Source organism: Watersipora subatra, chromosome 1 (assembly GCF_963576615.1).
Source record: "Watersipora subatra chromosome 1, tzWatSuba1.1, whole genome shotgun sequence".
Taxonomy (NCBI): Eukaryota; Metazoa; Bryozoa; class Gymnolaemata; order Cheilostomatida; family Watersiporidae; genus Watersipora; species Watersipora subatra.
The window spans coordinates 55,281,369-55,303,902 of record NC_088708.1 but is presented as its reverse complement, the minus strand read 5'-3'; the positions used below and the strand labels follow the sequence as shown (position 1 = coordinate 55,303,902).

General features: G+C 35.5%; 1 pseudogene; it reads right to left on the bottom strand.

Annotated features, from left to right (window-relative positions):
* LOC137389079 (inositol 2-dehydrogenase-like) overlaps nucleotides 1-19,292 on the bottom strand; it is a 53,587-nt pseudogene extending 34,295 nt beyond the window's left edge.
* Nucleotides 19,293-22,534: the final 3,242 nt, after the last annotated feature.

Genomic DNA, 22,534 nt, shown 5'->3' with positions numbered 1-22,534 from the left:
ATATATATATATATATATATATATATATATATATATATATATATATATATATTTGTATATATACTAGCTGTGCTACCCAGCAGTGCCCGGGCAATAAAAATAATTTGGACAGAAAATTAATTTGTATTTAACATATAACAACATTTGTCATTCTAACTTTCAAACTACATATCATGAGAGAAGTGCTTCGTGTAGTTAAAACTAATTAAAAGCAAAAATAAAAACAACTATAAAGGTTTTAAAACTACTGAAAATTTAAAATTTCATAATTTCAGCGACGTATATCTTTTAATAACATACAGTGGAACCCCGATTCTTGAACATAATCCGTTCCAGAAGGTGGCTCGAGATTCAAAACAATTTTCCCATTAGAATGAATGTAAGTAATTTTTAATTCATTACATTGCGAAAAAACAACTTCGGCAAAGTATTTTAAATTTCACACCGTAAACTGTACTGCATACTATAAATAAAAATGGGTAGATATAAATCGTGTTTAATTTCCATAAAAGGTTTTATATTTATGATGATGAAAAAAAAAAAAGTAAACATTTTGTATTCTTCGCTATTAAAACATCGTAAAAATTAAAGGTTTAGATACAATGACAAAATTTGCAGAAATTGATAGTGAAACAGCAAAAAATGCAACAGATCAGTTACATCAAAAGTCATAAGAAAAAGAAAATATAAACAACAATGGCACATTTACTTCACATCTTTGAAGGAGAATCTTCCTCCAAAACAATTTAGGGCAACTCGACTGGAGAGGTTATCTCTTTAGCAAATCTATTCATTAAAGGAAACGTCGTCCCAGATGGTTTCTTCCTTTTTGTAAAGGATTTGTGAAGCGTAAATCGCTTTTCCATTTGTTAACGAATGTTTCCATGCTGTTTCCGGAGCTGTTCCAATTTCAATACGCTTGCTCCGGTTTGCTCCAAATTTATGTTCGAGATCCGAAACGAACAAATTTCAAAATCTTTGGTTGATAACCGAGTTGGTCGGGAACCGAAGCGTCCAAGAGCTGAGGTTCTACTGTATATAAAGAGTACACAAATCGCAAAATTTTACATTCGAAATAAATTATTGTTGATATCGTCAGGCCGAATGAATTAGCCCTGAAGAAAAGAAAATGAAGAAGCATCGCATTGAATATACTTGGGTTCCAAAATTATTTCTGAACCTTAACTCGTAGATGCAAGGCTAAAATAATTAGCACGGTGTATGCAGTACATGAAAATTTTTTTGGTCACCATGCCGTTCTAGCTCAGTGGTAGAGCGTCTGGAAAAGAACTTTGTCTATGTGTTTGTGGCAATGGTCGGGAGTTCAAATCCATCAGAATGTGAACTTTCCTTATCAAGATTTTAATAGCTATCACGTACACATACACTAGAAATTCCCCTGTTATACAGCCCATGACCAAAGTGATATTGGAAAAAAGAAAGGGTACTGCTGGTTGAGAAATGCAATATTAGCAGTCTAATGGCACTGCAGTGCAATAGGAGAGCTGCAATGGTAGCTCTAATGTACTGGGAGTTATTATGTACAACAAACAGCAATAAAGAAAGGAAAAGATTATATGTTTATATCTCTCCCACTGCAATAGGAGAAATGCAATATTAGAAGTAAAATAGTAAGCTGCTGTGTAATATACACAGTTTGAAAGTTGGTTGTGTTGAATGTAGAATGGCTTTGACAGCAATCTGTAACCAAAGTAAAGAAATGGGTCATGATCACAAAAGCCATGGTAATGTTGGGTGTGTGATTCAGAGTTATCTACACTAGCAGAAGGAGGAAATTCTCAGTTATTTTGCAAAAAAATTTGATTCCATCTTAATTACAGCAGATTTTATGGTCAATAAACTGAATGCATGTTTACCATTAGTGCGAAAACATGGTTCTGATAAAACTGGTGTTAAAGTTTGAGAAACGAAAACCAATGCAGAATTTTGTTTACATTTTAAAACGCCTTAGCAACCAACATCAAGAAGCTGTGATATTTATATAGATTTTTGTATTTATATGCAAAAAATTATGCTAAATTTAAAAATCTAAACAGATTTTAGTTGGTTGTCATAGAAATAGCTGTATATCTAAAAGAAAATGTAGGCCTATTACTTTGTTTTGCAGATACTAAAAACGGTTTGGCAGTACCGCGATATTGGGCACAGCCATAGTATCTTCGACAAGATCTTTAGAAAAATAATAACAGTAACATATTGCACACCATCGGTCACTATACACTTCGATCTTATAAGTATATGGTATATGGGTATATAGGTATATAAGTATATATATATATATATATAAGTATATAGGTATATGTATATATATATATTATATACAGGTATATGTATATGTATATATATATATATATATTATATACAGGTATATATATATATATTATATACAGGTATATATATATATATATATATATATATATATACAGGTGTATATATATACAGGTATATATATATACAGGTGTATATATATACAGGTATATATATATACAGGTATATATATATATAGGTATATATATATAGGTATATATACCAACACATAAGCAACTGCCTCACCAAAAAATCTAGCAAACCTCCAAGAAGCAAAGCTAAAAAGCAAATTGTACGCAATAAACGGAAAAGCTGTATTTTAGTAGACACACACAACTGACGATTGTGGGAGTGAACTAAGTTTTAACAAACTTTTGTTCACACCACATGAAGCAATTTGTTTTTAGTGGTCATGATATATGTTTATATATACATAGTGTATATATCATGTGTATATCATGCGTATATACGTGTATATGTGTATGCACCATGTATGTATATACATATTGTACATATAAATGTATTATAATATATAAGTAAATTTATCCATGTTAACCACCTATATTATTTACCTTCTAACATGAATCAACTAATAAAAATGTTCATAAACACATCTGATCAGGTTGGCATCACATTTGATATGTTGTTATATTATGTTAAATAAAAATTGATATTCGTACCAAAGAATTTTTTACTACCAGGGCAACGCCAAGGTCATGGCAACGTCATGTGTATAATGTATATATCATCTATATATATATATATATATATATATATATATATATATATATATATATATATATATATATATCATGTAAGTATCATGTGTATTTATGTTTATGTATCATGTATGTATATACATATTTTATATATAAACATATTGTTATATATAAATAAATTTATTCTTGGCAACATATATATTATTTACCTTCTAACATAAATCAATTATTAAATTTATTCATAAACACATTTGATCAGGTTGGAAATGGCACCATTGATCATGCTCACTGGGGCAGACCTGAGGAAATGGATGAGCAGAACATCGCAAGGCCGAGTTATGTCCTGGGGGCTGGAGCCAGTACGAGTGGAGGGGCTGATGTTATGGGAGAGACTGCGGCAGCCCTTGCTGCTGGATCAATTTTATTTAAGACATCTGGTGAGTTTAGATACTCCCACTCGTTATGTATTCTGATCACAGGCTAGCTAGATGGTTTATGTTTGTGTAAGGCAATATTATACTGATTCTGTGAAACCCTAAGGATATGATTAAAGGTTGACTTGCAACAAAATTCACATTACAGTTATTTGGTATCAAAAGATTCGCCATGTCTTATTCTGGTGCGTGGTAGGTGCCAAATATGTAGAAATGTGATTAAAAGCTCTTAAAAGCTCAAAAACAAAAAGCCTCCGTAGATTGGAATCTCTTGATTTCGATGACGTATCCGTGGAGTTTGGTTATTGTCTTGTCACGTGATGTTCTCGCGAGAATTAAAAGGCCAATACAAAGCTCAATATCAAACTTATCGTAACAATAGTTTATGACAAACTTTTTAGGTTTTACCGAAGACCCCGTATCAAATACAGATGCTCGCTACTTTACAGTTTCAGCTTGGCCATTCCGTCCGACTATTCAACATACGTGTACATGTCCGAGTTGCGATCATAAAAAATGTCAAATTCTGAAGAGTTAAGACCCTGGCGTTGCGAGCCTGACGCCCTATCTGAAGAAGATCCTCAGCAGAATCAAACCTCCCAGCAAGTAAGCACCGCCACTAGCCAGCTCTTATGTGCCAAGCTAGCTAGTAGTAATAGTTTTAGCTTGAGAGTGATAGAACGAATATTATTATTATATACATGTATATGATTTTAATGATGATAATTATCGCTTCATATTGCAAAAAAATAATTACAGATTTTTCTCGAATGCCAACATTAACAATTTTAATATTTAAATCTAGTGCTGCACTGATATACTGTTGGATAACATCGACCTGATGTATTAGCTATGGTTGCATAGACATATCTGTTCATTTCTTTAGGAGCTAATACCATCGACTACAGAGTGGTGTGTCTGCAAGCGCTGTCAAGACATGCCATCTCTTCCTGAATGTTTGTGCTGCCATGGTGCTGAGTTTGCGTATCGTCTCCATGACCACGGGGAGCATGAATGCCTGTGTATGCATCCTGGTGTGGATGAACTTGTGGCGTCTGCACCCCTTGAGTTGGGGTGGAATAATTACCTGCGATATCATAGTGAGTTGGATTTTCATTTAATGCCAACAACACCAAAGCTATGCTAATGTGTCAAGCATTATCTACAAGTCTTGTGTTACACATTTAATGCATTGGTTGAACACACATATTCTGAACTCATGGAACACAAGGAGAACTGTTATATTTGGCTTGTACACTTACTACAGTATAGAGTGTATTAGTTTTATGATTTTATTATATAAAGATCGAGATTATTTTGATGATCAGCAATTATTGTTTTTCAATAATTGTTTTGGTAGATAATCTATTCCCATTTGGAGAGCCATCGCCAAATGCTCGGAAAAGGTTGTGTGCATACCGCAATCTTGTGTTTTGGCTTATGCCGCAAATTCGTCGCGGTGAGCGACGGCCTCTACCTGCCTGCTTGATGTCTAAGATTCAGGCTCTTTTCCCACCAGCGGATGATGAAGAAGAGTTTGCAGACTACGTCTTCAAGGGCTTCTGCTATGGCGATGAAGAGACTCAACGACTTTGATTGAGAATTCCAGCTCAACTCTAAAGACCGCTCTGAGGCTTCGAAGCCAGAATGATAGTAGGTGGTACTAATCCCCCGGCGACGAGGTTTTTAGAGTGGGCGCCCAGGTAGGGAACCCCAGCCATGAACGCAAACTTCGACGAAGTGCTGGGGCCTAGTAACCGATGGTAAGCGGTGAAACCAATGTGCGTTCCTCTATGTATTTGTTTTTATTTTATAAAATCAGTGATGGCAGATTTATGCGCATTAATCATGTGATTTTAAATATGGAAGCAATGTAACAGCAATTTACTAACAAAAATTAGTTTGTTAGCTACATGGTGTGTAGTCACCATGTGGCTTAGCCTGAATAAAAGTAAAATAATAAAATGACAATGCAATGAAAATGAGTACCACCTATGATATAGAGTTGATCTAGAATTCTCAATCAAAGTCGTTGAGTCTCTTCATCGCCATAGCAGAAGCCCTTGAACACATAGTCTGCAAACTCTTCTTCATCATCTGTTGGTGGGAAAAGAGCCCGAATCTTAGACACCAAGCAGACAGGTAGAGGCCGCCGCTCACCACGACGAATTTGCGGCATAAGCCAAAACACAAGCTTGCGGTATGCACACAACCTTTGTAACAACATCCGTTGTAATGGACCTCACTCTCAGGCCATGGAAAACTAGATCGGACTGGCATCGCTTGAAGCCTTTCAGCTCTATGGCTTTAGAGCTGGTGGTCTCCGTTGACTGCAAAGTAAAGAAAGTTACGACCAACAATCACTTTCACATTATTTGAATGAATTATTTAGCTAGATCAGCAACTTCATGTTTATGTATTGATAACTACTAAAAAATTTGGGTTTTTGTCAGGCTGTAAAGTAAAAACTGCCAAAGTTTTACCTTGACAAGATGGCTGCTGACTATTAAACTGCAGCTCTGATCCATCATAGTGTAGGCCCTGTATAGTGCACAAAGCCCCGGACTATCACATCTACCGTCACCTGCCAAATCAAGCTCCCAATCGATTGCTGCCATCAATCCCTCGTTATGCAGGGTGTACTGCTCAGCAATACACTGTAAAATATTGTAAAACTTCATTATACAAGATTAATTTGTATCATTATCATTAGTCTAAGAATGTAGAATCCTCTTCCCCTTTTTTGTGCTATATTATGATGAAGAATCAGAATTTTAAATTATTATATATGTCCCTTGAAGAATGACATATTTTCATTTAAAAAAAAAGGTTTCTAAATGTAGTTATTCAATTAGTTTGCCAAGCTTTTACTCACATTTTCCAAATTTATGGGTAAATATTAACACTCACACTATGTAAGTATTCTCTTTGTTGGTAGAGGCAAACGCTGTGGCTTGGTGTCGCGATGTTCAGGAGCGACAGAAAACGGAGGTTCTGCGTAAGGCATCCGCCAGAAAAGAGTGTTTCAGCTGCCAGCAGGGGGTTGATGACGTGAGCTCTGTTCATCCTGGCAGTTGTTTCCCAAGTGTACGATTGGTGACAGGAGGCACATGTAACCTTGAACTCTATCCATCCGCCTTCTCGCACCATCGTGAATGAGCAGCGGAGGGCGCAGGCGTGGCAGTGAAATAGTCGCTGGAGTGCTGTCACACTTACTATTATTTTTGCCACTTAGGAGGAGGATTCGGGTCTGAAATCACAACACAATAGTTGACTTGCAATAAGATTTGTACAACATCATTTCCGGTTATTATATCATATTTGCTTGATCAGAAAAAAAATAAATTTTTAGCTATGCAATCATGACACAGATTTTACAAAACCTTGTCAGAATCCATGATATTGTAAACATAAAAATGTGAGTAATAACTCTATGGATATTCTTTATATTTTGTCAAGTTTGGTTAAGTTCAGCTCTATCTGACATGTAATTGGAGAGCGTTTGACGCTGGCCAACATAGCGCTCAAACTCTTCCTAGTCTTCAGTGGTTGGCACAAACTCTTCATAATCTAATACTAATAATAATCATCTAATAATATTAATATGCTATTAACGATTGTACCAGAAAATGACAATAACTAGTTTATATAACATATCTATAAATGAGTGGGGTTAAGAGATTTGGCGAAATTAATCGTGAAATTTATAACATTATTTTATCGATTATAGATTAATATATTACGTTTTACAGATAGATATGCAGTATGAATTAGTTTTGTTATTATAATAATAATACAAGTAATTAAAAAGATAAAATACTAATAATATCATATTACAATTAAATGACATTAATGTTGTAATATTAAATATAGATTAATACAGTAGCATTAGGAGAATACTAGAAAATAACCCGAGTTACTACTACTAATACAAGTGGTTCATAAAATAAATTACTCATGTGCTTTGGTGGCATGTGGAGTATGCAAACAGGTTAGAAAACATGTCGTCTTTGAAATGGCGAAAACAAAAGTAGGAGTAAGCAGATGAATAAACAAAGTTTATCACATCCAGCTTCACCCAGTTGCTCCACGCCTGGTGAAGGTCTGGTCTTTTCTCTGCTCTTGGCCAAGAAAAAAGGTGCTTCTCAGCTTGCCAGCTGCACAAACACGATGTGGCGCGTTAGAGATTATGACGAATTGAAATTAACAAGTTTAATACGAGAAAGCGTATCCGTTATTTGCGATAGATCAAACTTGAACTGAAACTAACATTATCTGATCATGTGACTTACAATTCCCGCCATATGGCGCGAACAACTTCTACAGCTTTTTTCGACCACCATAGCGGACCAAAAGGCTCATCATTTTTATCAGAGGATGATATGCAATCGTTCAAGCTAAGTTTAAAAAATTAAACATATTTTTATGCTATGTTTGGAGATATCAGTGCTCAAAGTTGCAGCATTACGATGCCAATAAAATAGACGCGTAAGAACAATAGACATGGTTTTTATTGCAAGCGTGAAGTATATTTGTGAAAATAGTTCGACGAATAAAGATGCATGAAAGTGTAAACATAAACCATCTCCCACACATACGTCACATTTTAGCCGTTTTGGAAAACGAATCCAAACTTGGGCGGTCTCGTGTCACTGCAATTTTCTGCTCGTTTTTGAGCTTTTAAGTGCTTTTAATCACATTCCCACATATTTGGCACCTATTACACAACAGAGTAAGACATGGCGAATCTTTTGATACCAAATAACTGTAATGTGAATTTTGTTGCAAGTCAACCTTTAAGGTTTAAAGTTGTTAGTAAGTATTTCCATGTTTGCACTCTGAGAGACACACCTCTATGGTTTGGGAAATGCCTTTTAAAATATCGTATCATGTGGCAACTCAGGCTCTTTTTTGCATACTTTTATTTATTTTGTGACTTTTTAATAAATATAGTATTTTTGAATTATTACTCATAAGAACTAAAGGGAGTAACACATTGGAAAGTCAGATAAAATATAACTAAACACTGTGTTAATTATACATTATTTCAAGTGAATAAATTTACCCGATCAGTCAAGGCTAAAATGGTCAAACACTAAAACTAAAGAATAATGTCAAGCTATTTAAGATAATTGCTAGAAACTTTTCAGTAAAAGTATACAGACAAACCAATAAGACCACTTGATAAGCATTTTAAAGGTTACATATTGGTTGGATCAGATGCCTAGGAAACATCATATAAAAAATGATTCTGATGACCAGATTTATACCACAAGACCAGAGTGTGTAGCTCAAGGCTACATCAAAATTACATGTACTTGTACATCAGTAGCTATGTAGAGCAATTGTTTCTTTTGTTTCAGACCCAGATTACAGCAATCACTTGCTTAACAATGCCACCTCTCTGTACCAGCTCGCCAAGAGTAATGAAGACACATATAATAGTGCTCTGCCAGAGACTACTGAATTTTATTTGTAGGTATTCAACTGTGTATTCTTTCTGAACATATTATCACATCATTATTGTATCACAAATGATTTTATTAAAAAAACGAAGACATCTCTTAGCCGCTAAAATACTAAATGAGTACTATTTTATGTTTTCAGGTCATTGTTTCATATTTTTGGAAAACATGGGGCTCTTACCACACAAACTTGTCATCAGAATAGTCACTTTTAAAATCACTGTCATCACATTTTTCCTTAGATAACCAAAACAACCTCTTTCTTCACATTCGTTACTTTAATACAAATATCCATTCTGGTTTCACTGTGTTGCGTTGAAAACCTGAAACTTGCTGAGCTTGAACTTCTGCTAGTCAAAAACGTGGCTCAACCAGCGACCTTCACAAACTTATGAGTGATGTTTGGGAGCGTTGCTGATTACTCTGCAAAGTGTGACCGGCGTCTTAGGGTTTTAGGGTTACAATTCCCGTACTGAAAAATTGAAAATAGACCGAGATGGTTTTTAATAATCACTGTCAGCTACAGACTTTGAACCGGATTTGCTGTCAGTGTATTGTGGCATTTCATGGCTGTTTACTTAAATTACCTGTCAGTCTACGAATGCTGAGCCAGATGCTTCAAACCAAAACTAGTGAAGTTTCATTTGATCGTGTTGATTTATGGACAAATAATAACGTAGTTAGTAATCCTACTTACACAATCATCGTCATCTTTTCAACGTCACCTACAACAAGAAAGGGTCGTCTCATCTGTCACTTTTTAATTATCCATGTCTTCAGGTCATCAAAATCGTCATAAAACATGGGAGGTCTCCCAAACATCATTTTAAATCAACTGAATACATATATCGATAGCAATTATTACTAGGTATGGCGTACCTGCATTCTGAGTATGTTATAGTTCTGCTATTATAATGGGATTTATTTATTTTTATGTTTAACACTAATAACTTTACCATAATTTTGTTAATTAGTGAAAGTTTTAAAATAGTGGAATATATAGCTCAGCTTACACAATTCATTCACAGTGTAGATATTAGAATCGTGAACACAACTCTGGTCTCTGATACTTGAATGCCATTATATCAGGAGTTTTTCTGCTGATTACCAGATCGAGTTTGTGGGAAGATGAAATGGCGCATGCAGCAGCTTGGCTAGCCTTAGCTCATCAGGGAACTAGTGAGGAGACAACCTACCTCTTAGAGTCTCAAACCTATCTCAAGGATGATTCTGAATGGTATATGTGGGCTCTTGACTGGGATGACAAACGAGGCCTGGTAAACGTAGGTTAAAGTACAACAAATACTTTCATTTTAAATTTTTTGCTAATAAAAGCTTTTTACAGGAGGTTTGCTGTTTACGACAGATTGCAAGATGCAGTTTGTAGAGGCTGTCAATATCAGTTAGTATAGGACAATTGAGTTCTCTACAAATAATGCACAAGTTAGTTGCACGAATATTTTTTCGAATTAAGCATGCTTTGTGATGAAATGTGCACACTTTAATGAATTTAAAATATAAACAAAGAACTAAAATTCAAATGAACTTCTATCTTTTGTTTTATAAATTGTAAAGAGTGAACACGATGAACCAAGTTACCAACCGTATATACAGATCTAAATATAATAGCATCTATCCATTTATTCTAGTTCCTACTCTACCACCAACTGCAAGACAGCCGATTCAGTGGCAATCTGGAGACGTTTATTGGACGCTGGCTTCCTGGAAATGATGTACCATACACTCCTCTTGGTTTAGCTTTTCGTTTAAAGGGGGGAAGCAATCGGTATGCAGCGAATGCAGCATTCCTTTCGCTGCTGGCTGCTAGCGAAGGCATCAACGAACAGACGTACAGAGACTTCGCCAAGAGTCAGATTGATTATATGCTAGGATTTTTCGATGGTGGAAGGAGTTATGTTGTCGGCTTCGACAGCTCGTCACCAAAGCGAGCACACCACAAAGCAGCGTAAGCACATATATGGGCACTTCTCTATGCAGACTGTGTATTTCTTGTGTCTAAGACTATAAAAATTATCATCTTGCGTGTCATACAGGTTTCCTTATTGAAAAAGTGACCTGTCAAAAATAGATGGTAAAATACTTCCTCACAGACTACAACGCTATTTAGAACTAACGCTGCAGTTATCGAGAGGCTTTTTATCCCTTCTTACTGTCTGAATACACTAGACTAGTAAAACATAAGCTAGTATGATACGATGAAAAAAATATTGCTTTCTCTAACAAATTAAACGATTCTTGAAATTCAAAACCGTCAGCATTACTTTTGTTAGTAATTGTATTTTAACTGAACAGTCTTCACAATCTTTGCGTATTTACTTAAAGAGCCATTAGCTGTGATATAAAATGTAAATGGCTTCACCATGCATAAAGAATAAACCACCTTAGATTATTACGATGTTACTTTGTAACACATATTAGTGTGTTGTTCATACGACTAGCAACAACTTATAAATAGAAGCCGTAAAAGCAGTCAAATACATATTAAATGGCTCAGCTGCAATACTGTATAAGTTTCTGAGAATATGAGCACATGCTACCCAGATTAGTAGTAATATTATTACTAAGTTATTTAAGAATAACCCTGAATCACTTTAGTTAGCCGACCCTAAAATTGAAACGAGTAACAGAGGACAAAACATAATTTCGATTTCACTTCAAATAATAAACCTACATGTATGTTAAAGCCATTAAAATTTTGAATATTTTTCAATCTAAATATTTGATAAGTAATAACATAAGATCGATTTTTTCAAATCTTTATTTACCAGCAGATTGAAGAAGTTGGGAGCTAGGCTAACACTAGAAGGCTGTAACACAGACAGAGACTTAGGTGATGCAAACAAGGTTTTGCAGCTACTCCTGTTTGCAGAGCTGTCTCCGTGTCAGATAAAACTGTGCAAAGATTACGTATAAAAAATGTCTTTCAACCAAAAAAAAATTGTAAAATTACTTTTAAAATTTTTTTCTTATTGGTCAATATAAACATGTTTTATTTTTGTGCTTTTTTGCCTAAGATTGACCCAACAATCTAAAAACAACTTTGATTACATGCACTAAACTCAAAAGTTTGCTATAGAAATAGTCATTCAACAACAAACAATAAAACTTGTGACTTATTATTTTTATATATCCAGCTAAAAACGAATCCTCAATAATAACTATTGATCTAAAGATCAGAACTGTCCCACATTTGATGGTATGTTACTAGCTTGAACCTGTGCAACTTGTTGTATTGTGCATCTAGTTGGATATCAATAATTTACAAGTTTATAATATGTATATCTGTAATACTGAAGGTAGCGATATTCTATTACACAATGAGGTCGCTATGAATTAGTGAACAGTAAATATAAGAGTAATATAGCCTTAGTGCTTGAACCTTTAATGTAGCTTTAGCGCTTGAACTATAGTTATTCTTTCACTCTTTAGATGAAGGGCAAAGTGCCAATGCATAAATATACAGATTTATTTTCTGAAGTGAGTCAAAAAATTGATTTAAAGCTTATTTCTGACCTTGCCACTTTAACTCCATTTTTGTTAACATTATGGTCAGCAAAAAATAAATTATGGTAATATTTTCTGGCTAGTAAAATGAGTTTGTTCACTTTAAGTTTTACATTCATGGGTAAAACACAATGGACCAACAAGTTAGGACTTTCTGTCACGTGTAGCTACAAATGTGAATCTTTGGTGGTAATCATGATTACCATTTACATAGGTCATGTCCGCTGCCAAAAGACGATGCCACATGTGACTGGGAAGACTTCAATGACAACGTTGACAATCCTAACACTCTTTATGGGGCATTAGTCGGGGGTCCAGATGCAAACGATTTGTATATGGATGTGAGAAATGACCATGAAAAAAATGGAGTTTCATGTGATTACAACGCTGGATATACTGGGGCCCTTGCGGGTAAGAAATCTAGTTAATACACTGAAAGGAGTTGCGCAGATATGAATCTCTGCAAATATTATTTAAACTTGTAACTCTACAGATCAGAGGACATGCAATACCAATGTGAATCTAAAAAGGGCTGTGGTGCCTGGGCACATTGTTGCTGTCCCCTCATTGCTGTCACCTCATTGCTGTCACCTCATTGCTGTCACCTCATTACTGTCACCTCATTGCTGTCACCTCATTGCTGCCACCTCATTGCTGTCACTTCATTGCTGTCACTTCATTGCTGTCACCTCATTGCTGTCACCTCATTGCTGTCACCTCATTGCTGTCACTTCATTGTTGTCACTTCATTGCTGTCACCTCATTGCTGTCACCTCATTGCTGTCACCTCATTGCTGTCACTTCATTGCTGTCACCTCATTGCTGTCACTTCATTGCTGTCACTTCATTGCTGTCACCTCATTGCTGTCACCTCATTACTGTCACCTCATTGTTGTCACCTCATTACTGTCACCTCATTGCTGTCACCTTTTTGCTGTCACCTCATTGCTGTCACCTCATTGCTGTCACCTCATTGCTGTCACCTCATTACTGTCACCTCATTGTTGTCACCTCATTACTGTCACCTCATTGCTGTCACCTTTTTGCTGTCACCTCATTGCTGTCACCTCATTGCTGTCACCTCATTGCTGTCACCTCATTGCTGTCATCTCATTGCTGTCACTTCATTGCTGTCACCTCATTGCTGTCACCTTTTTGCTGTCACCTCATTGCTGTCACCTCATTGCTGTCACCTCATTGCTGTCACCTCATTGCTGTCATCTCATTGCTGTCACTTCATTGCTGTCACCTCATTGCTGTCACTTCATTGCTGTCACTTCAATGCTGTCACCTCATTGCTGTCACCTCATTACTGTCACCTCATTGTTGTCACCTCATTACTGTCACTTCATTGCTGTCACCTTTTTGCTGTCACCTCATTGCTGTCACCTCATTGCTGTCACCTCATTGCTGTCACCTCATTACTGTCACCTCATTGTTGTCACCTCATTACTGTCACCTCATTGCTGTCACCTTTTTGCTGTCACCTCATTGCTGTCACCTCATTGCTGTCACCTCATTGCTGTCACCTCATTGCTGTCATCTCATTGCTGTCACTTCATTGCTGTCACTTCATTGCTGTCACTTCATTGCTGTCACCTCATTGCTGTCACCTCATTGCTGTCACCTCATTGCTGTCACCTCATTGCTGTCACCTCATTGCTGTCACTTCATTGCTGTCACCTCATTGCTGTCACCTCATTGCTGTCACCTCAATGCCGTCACCTCATTGCTGTCACCTCATTGCTGTCACAGCTGCGCATCTTTTTGACCTGTTCACTATCTTAGTCAACAAATCCTTGAAAAATCGACTAAGTGAGTTTATTCACACATTCAGCGTATACAAATGTCCCATATAAAACAATGATATAAAGTAGTTATAAGTGAATCTGATGGTTCAGAGCATCTGGTTCTCTTTGTCAATTTCTGTTCCAGAACTTTTGCTTTCCCATGTTGATAGTTTTATTTGTTGTTTGTCAACAGCACCATAAAATGGACTATAGTTTACCTTCTGTATTGTCAATGGAGGTAGAATAGTGGCAATGGCCGAATATTTTGATGGTTGCAGGACAGATCACTTCATTGTTATTAAAATTAATTTTTCTGTTGAATAATTCGTAATTGATTCGCATGCTTGTACGTAGGTGTTCTTACGTTGCGTAGGCTAGCTGAATGTTTTATAACCCTAAAAGCTATAGCTTACCTACATAACCATAACAGTTATGGCTTATTTGTATAACCCCAAGAGCTATAAATTGCCTTTTTAACCCTAAAACCTATAGCAATAGTTTGTTTGTATTGTTTGTAGGCTTGCTACACTTTGGAGAAAGCAGTTAGCCTCTTATGATGGACATTACAGGCATTCTGGACTAATCTTCAGGTGTCATCTATTCAACTATATTAATCTAACTTTCATGTAATTCTGTCATACAATTCTCTCTTCTTCCCTAAGGATTATTTCTTTTAAAAAGTTTTGCTTAAGGAAGTATTGTTATTTCGCCGGACTACTGGTTATGTTTTACCATAGATAGAAACACATTCATTATATAGATAGAGTAAAAATTTTAACTATAACAGTTTCTTAATCCGTAATTAATTAATATATAAATATTCTATTGGCAGTACTGATCAACTTCAATTTGTATATTTGATGGCAGCATGATCTGTGCCAAATTATACTTTGCTTTTCCAAAATGTATTCAAATAAAAATTCGAAAAATCGAAACTGAAAAGTTGTAATTAACCATCAACGTTTGTGTTAGCAGGCGGTTAATTATACATTAAAATTTCAACTTTAAAATTTGAAGCATTGAAAATGTAAATTTCAGTTTTTTTTGTGTTAAGTCTTTGTATAGTTATTGTTTACAGATGAATCATTTTGTGTAACATTTTTTATGAATGTATAAGGATTTCAGAGCGTCGAGGCGCTAAAAGGGATACTAGTTAGAGACTTATCTAGCAAAAGATACGAATGTAGTAGAACATTGTACTGAGAAGGACACCAAAAAACCTAACCATGTCAAGACTGCAACAGGTAGCAGAGCTGCATTGGCCAACTAACCAATTACCGATGTACTTGAAAACAGATAAAATATTTTCTCAGTTTTTGTGACATCCATGTTTTCTTCACAGAGTCAGAAGTACAAAAGATGCAAGCATAAACATGCTTAATACTCAAATCCTGCAAATTGTTTTGTTTTATGATGAACCAAAGCTATCTTTAAATGTATCTTTTTTTACAACTCACCTTGGAGTAGACAATACATAATAAGAACAGTATTCAGCACTAGCTCCTAGTTATAGTCACTACAAACAAGGTCAAGTTTGAGAAATGCCATAGACGTGGAACTTGATAGGTGAAGTAGCACTAACAGCTGTAGCTGTATAAATACGCTAGCAGACGTGTTAACATTTAGCATTTACAAGTTGACATTCATTGTTGGGACCAAATGTAAAGTTGTAGCGAAGGAAACAAAACATGATCAACAAAGATGGTATGAAACTCACAATCCACATCCCCTAATCATTAGGCCACATACATGGAAACTTACTGCACATAAAAACTTTAAAATATGTGAGTTTGTAATCAACCTAGCCATGAAAATAATTTGCTAGAATAGGATGTTGCAGATATAAATAATAGCATTCTAATAACAATGAAAAATAATAAAGATATATATTTCTAAGAACCGTATTAGTAACCATAAATGAGGAGGCTGCATAGCAGAGTAATGATCTACAGTGCATAAACGAGGAGGATAACCATGGTTTCTAACAGATACTCTAGTGGTGGATGGTGTACGACTCAGTAGAGAGTAGCTATAACTCTGGACATGCTTCACACAAATATATCATCATTGGAATTGGCTCCAGCGAAGTATATATTGTGGAAAAACAGATGAGATCGGCTATTTTATGAAACAATGCAGATCTTGCTGACAGAAGAGGTAAAAGATGACAAACATATGGCTCTATGTGAAAAATGAGCAGACCATGAGAAACTGTACAAATAAAAAACTGCACAAGAAAGCAGTTTATTTACTTCGAACTATATCAACATGGACTACACCATATTAAACACTTGACTAGGTGAATACTATACCAACATGAACTAAGCCATATTAAACATTTGGCTAGATGAATACTATATCAACATGGACCACACCATATTAAACAGTTGACTAGGTTAATACTATATCAACATGGACAACACCATATTAAACACTTGATTACGTCAATATTATATCAACATGGACTACACCATATTAAACACTTGACTAGGTGAATACTATACCAACATGAACTAAGCCATATTAAACATTTGGCTAGATGAATACTATATCAACATGGACCACACCATATTAAACAGTTGACTAGGTGAATACTATATCAACATGGACAACACCATATTAAACACTTGATTACGTCAATATTATATCAACATGGACTACACCATATTAAACACTTGACTAGGTGAATACTATACCAACATTAACTAAGCCATATTAAACATTTGGCTAGATGAATACTATATCAACATGGACCACACCATATTAAACAGTTGACTAGGTGAATACTATATCAACATGGACAACACCATATTAAACACTTGATTACGTCAATATTATATCAACATGGACTACACCATATTAAACACTTGACTATGTGAATACTATATCAACATGGACTACACCATTTTAAACACTTGACTAGGTGAATAGTACATCAACATGGGCTACACCATATTAAACGCTTGACTAGGTGAATACTATACCAACATGGACTACACCATATTAAACACTTGACTAGGTGAATACTATACCAACATGGACTACACCATACTAAACACTTGACTAGGTGAATACTATATCAACATGGACTACACCATATTAAATCCTTGACTAGGTGAATACTATATCAACATGAACTACACCATATTAAACACTTGACTAGGTGAATACTATATCAACATTGGCTACACTATATTAAACACTTGACTAGGAGAATACTTTTCACTACCAGTTGATGAACGTGAATCAATAAAATGAATGATAGACAAAACTCCAGAACAGTCCATTCTTGCACTGAAAACAATTCCATGAACGTAGCGAAGCAATTACCTCGTGAACTATGGCAAAACGATTGTTGCTATAACCTGATCCTGAATACCCGCCTGCTTAGATGGCTTTTTTGGTAGGAGGGGCTGTGGAACAGGTCTTTTCTCCAAATGAACTGATTGTGAAGTAGGTGAAAAGCACCAATTGTCCTGCGAAGCTGAGCCTTTAGATAGTGTGTTGGATCCTGCGACCAACACGTAGAGGCGACTAGGTCGGCTTACTCTACCGGTCTGCATTCACTCTTCACAGGGGCTGTGTAAGGGTTGCCCGTGACCAACACGCGGAGGCGACTAGGTCGACTTACACCACCGGTCCACATCAACCACCTTACAACAGGAATTGCTCCCTGAGTGGTACTATACTGGTTCGACAAGGTCGACCTGAGGTCGACGGGGTCGACAGTGTTTCTGTGGCTTTACTCCCAAAGTACAGTCCATAGACTGAGTCTTGGAGTAAAGTAAGTGCTCAGTGTGGTTCTGTTATTGCGCAAAGTAACAGAAGAGTGTGGGTTCAAATGCAAGGCATGTATTGAACAACGTAAATGAGCCGAGGCTCTGCCTTAAATACAGCTGAATATGTAAATAAGGTAGCAAAGGCCAGCCTCCTTTAGGGGCGTGGTTATATAAATGAAAAAAGAGAATACAACTCCAAATGATATACAGAAAGGGCGATGGCAACATACGTTTCCATCACAATAGCTTGCTAGAACTTCTCTCACTGTCCCTGTCTAGTCGATGGTTCTTCGGCTATAGAATTCATCTGAGCAAGTGAGACCAAGTTTGACAGAGAAAAGTCCAAAAAACAGGCCATGCAATGATGAGCAGTCAGGTAGGCATCAAGTCGAGTTAAAGACAGAAACAAGAGATTACACCAAACACAGCAAACCAGAATTTTCTCTTCACACTCGCAAAAAAAGCAGCTTGATTTACTTGTAATAAAGCGCTCTCTATTTATTTTGAGTTGATAATATTTTTGTTAATCACCTATTGTTAAAAGGTTTTACCATTTTTCGACAGACACGTATATGAAAATTAACACAATTTATTAAGGCGTATGCGTGTGTACTGTGCAAAATATTTTAGCGCATGGCAGACACCAAAGATTATACCATTTTTTTACAGCTCGCAAAAGATCACAGCAATCTCTTTATGTCATGGCCATCGGTTTCTCCAAGAGGATATGGTATCCCTTTGCAGTGAGTTGAACATCTGGCTCTTTGTGCATTCGATCCTGGAGAGTTATGATAGCTACTTCTGTTAATCTCTCATGGTCTAGCATCTTTTCCCACATGCGTGTGTACGTGTGCGTGTGCGTGTGCGTGTGCGTGTGTGCGTGTGTGTGTGTTTGTGTGTGTGTGTGTCCGATTTATTTCATCAAATACATAGTACATACAATTGCATACATACGAAAAAGAAAACAAAGAAAAGTTTCAAACAATCGTATATCAACAATCAAACAAAAGCAGAGATGATTGGGCCAGTGCAAAATAGCAGAGCTAACTAAACCAGTCGCAGGCCCAAGAGTTGAAAGTGTAACCCACGCCATATCTTTTTTGATACAGTACTTTTTAGCCATCCGATGTCTGAGCAACTCAATTGGTTTCGCAATGCCGACTATTTTGAGCTTGTCAGTTGCATATGTTGCAAGCTCAGCATAGGTAAAACCTCTGTTACCCACACCAACAAATATGGCGGTTGTCATCATAATTCTGTAATTATGTATAAAAGGACTATTTCTATGGCTACAATTTTCATAAATACCTAGCAAAAACAAGATGGTTTTAATCCATGTAAGGATAGGTTGTCTAACTCATAGCTTCCTTTTACTGCTATTACATGAAAGACTTACATGTAGATGGTTATTTTGCCTCAACAGTAGTTTTACTACAGAAGGAAATACCATGAATTCTGGCGCATAAGTAGAAAATATGACACAAAATATTAAGTTTATGGATTCATCCTCGACTTACCCGGCGGAAACATCTTTCATGATGCAAATTCTAGCAAATTCAGAAGTGAGCAAACCCTCGCATTTCAAAGTTATATGATATGACATATAGGGCTTTATAAAATAGTAAAATACAGTAATTTTACTCAACACGAGATGGATCAAACACGAAGTCTCATTTTTCCCCATTCGAATTTTCATCGTAAGGATCTTTTCCTGGAATTATCTTTCTCGAACCTAATGTTTTTTTGTAGTATCTACTGAAAAGCCTACACTGTGATAATCCATATACGCCCATCCTTTTTTGCATCAATATTTCAAAAAATTCCAAACACGTGAGAGAGAATAATGTGAGTGCACACCAAGTACCTATTATACCTGCTAGAACTTTATTTGTGTTGTATGTTGAAAACTCTGTATGTTGAAATGATCATAAGCCATGTTTTACTGTACTTTCTAAAAGGACCCCTGAAAGTGAATTTGCATGAACTGATTCAATAAGATGGCATCTTTTCTAATTAAATAACATTTAATTGATGAGTCATTTGGTTTCAGAAAAATTTGTAATAGGTTTGTACGCTTTTGGTGCTTCCCAAATGATAATTTAATATTGGCAACTTCATTGAACTAAAATGATAATGAATATTCAAATTCATGGGTTCAAAAACTTTCTTGATTTAAAAATTCATAATTACAAATGCATTAGCAACCAGCTTTACCTGTTCCTAGTACCCTGGTAATATTGAGCGCTGTGAGAGATAGTCAGGTGTAATAACAATATGTACTGCACAATTGTAACTAGTACTCTGGTAGCCTAGTGTACCGTTAGAGATAGTCAGGTATAATAACTATATGTACTGTACAATTATAACTAGTACCCTGGTAGTCTAGTGTACCGTGAGAGATAGTCAGGTATAATAACTATATGTACTGTACAATTATAACTAGTACCATGGTAGTTTAGTGTATTGTGAGAGATAGTCAAGTATAATAACTATATGTACTGTACAATTATAACTAGTACCCTGGTAGTCTAGTGTACTGTGAGAGATAGTCAGGTATAATAACTATATATACTGTACAATTATAACTAGTACTCTGGTAGTCTAGTGTACCGTCAGAGATAGTCAGGTATAATAACTATATGTACTGTACAATTATAACTAGTACCCTGGTAGTCTAGTGTACCGTCAGAGATAGTCAGGTGTAATAACTATATGTACTGTACAATTATAACTAGTACCCTGGTAGTTTAGTGTACTGTGAGAGATAGTCAGGTGTAATAACTATATGTACAATTAATTTATACTGTTAGGAGACGGTCTGTTGGCACATTTGTCGATCTAACTTACAGAAAGTAGGGGGCTCGGATTTCCTACGACGCAATCTTTTTTTCAAGTTTTATCTGTGGCTTTGAATAAACACTCATGGCTGTTATTATAGTAAATATTATGGTAAAATATGATCAGTACTCAACATATACAATATTGTTAAAGAAAAAATGTCTTGTTTAGATAAAGGGTATTTCTAGCCCAAGCAAAACAACTTGAGAGAGGGCTGCAAGTTTTGGAAATCTTTATGAAACTGCATATTTTGATTTATCTTCTACTAATTTTAGCTTTATCTTGTTTGTTTGCTTTTGTACTAAAGTACCTTCAAATACTTGCACTAATACTGTCTCCGCAACAACTCAGCTAGTGACAAAGTTTACAAGTCTAGACATGTTGTGTTTGTAGATCAGCTCAAATTATAAAAGTCCTCATGTTTATTTTAATATTATTTAATCAAATGATAATAAAAACTGATAAGTTATAAGTTTAATAGTTTCTGATGAATTTTTTTAGGAGAATAATATACAATAGCTCATAATCATTACAAGTGACTACAATAAACCGCAACTACTTAGCAATATGCAGACTAAAGAAAATCTTCAATAATCAGAGAAATTATTATGTAAAAATATTGGATATAAAAAGTTTCAAGACTGTTAGTATCCTCATATCTATTATTTATAGGAATGTTTCTTACAAGTGTGCTGATTGTTAATTAAAGTACATGTAAAGTTATTCATTTAGTAATCATTTCAATATATCAACCGACTTGGGAATATTTTGAAGTGATAAGCGTTTGATTATTATCCATTTTCTGTCCTATTACACTTGTAGGTACCTCATACTGTTATTTCTAGAAAAACTTGTCTAAGAAATAAATTCTTGGCTAGATTACGTAGTAGTTGTCATGCCTTGCTTATCTTATCCTTACCTCACTTTTAACTTGGCATAATATACAGTTGGAGTTGCTTAGACCTGATTTTTGTATAAAATTTTATAAAGATTCTATTATAGATTTGATGGACCTAAATGTTAAATAGTGAGGAATTTTGTGGTTCATAACTAGACACTTAAAACGGATGACTATTAAAACATTAGTTTGCAATAGCATTCATAGACATCCAACAAGCTATAGCAAAATAGGCTGTAGCAAGTTGTCTTGTAGCAAGAGAGAAATCACTGCGCAGATGGAACTTCAAGCCAGCATCGAACTACTCCAAAGATCTATGGTTTTGAATAAGAAGTTGATTTTATTATCTTCAGTGATGAAAATCGAACTAAATGTATGTCTATTCACCAGAATAACTATAACATAAAAAGCTATACAGGTAAATAAACAGGCATACTTCAAGCTGTGCTCTAATAGCTATACAGGAAGTTATGGTAAGTTATGGTTCTCTATTACAAAACATGTTAACATTTTGTGTACCAATTTGCATGCTCATTAATCAACCTTTCTTTATTGTGTCATCACTGTCTTGAACACTGATTCGGTCAACATGTTTGACGGATTCAGGCAAATAGTGTATTTTGTTTTTTAAAAAAAATTGGTTCAACACCTAACCTGTTGCTATTTGAACAAATTTAGGATGATTTTCAGGAGTGACCTTGAAATTTATTAAGACATGACAACTCTATGAGCACACGCCTATGTGAATCTGCTTAGGC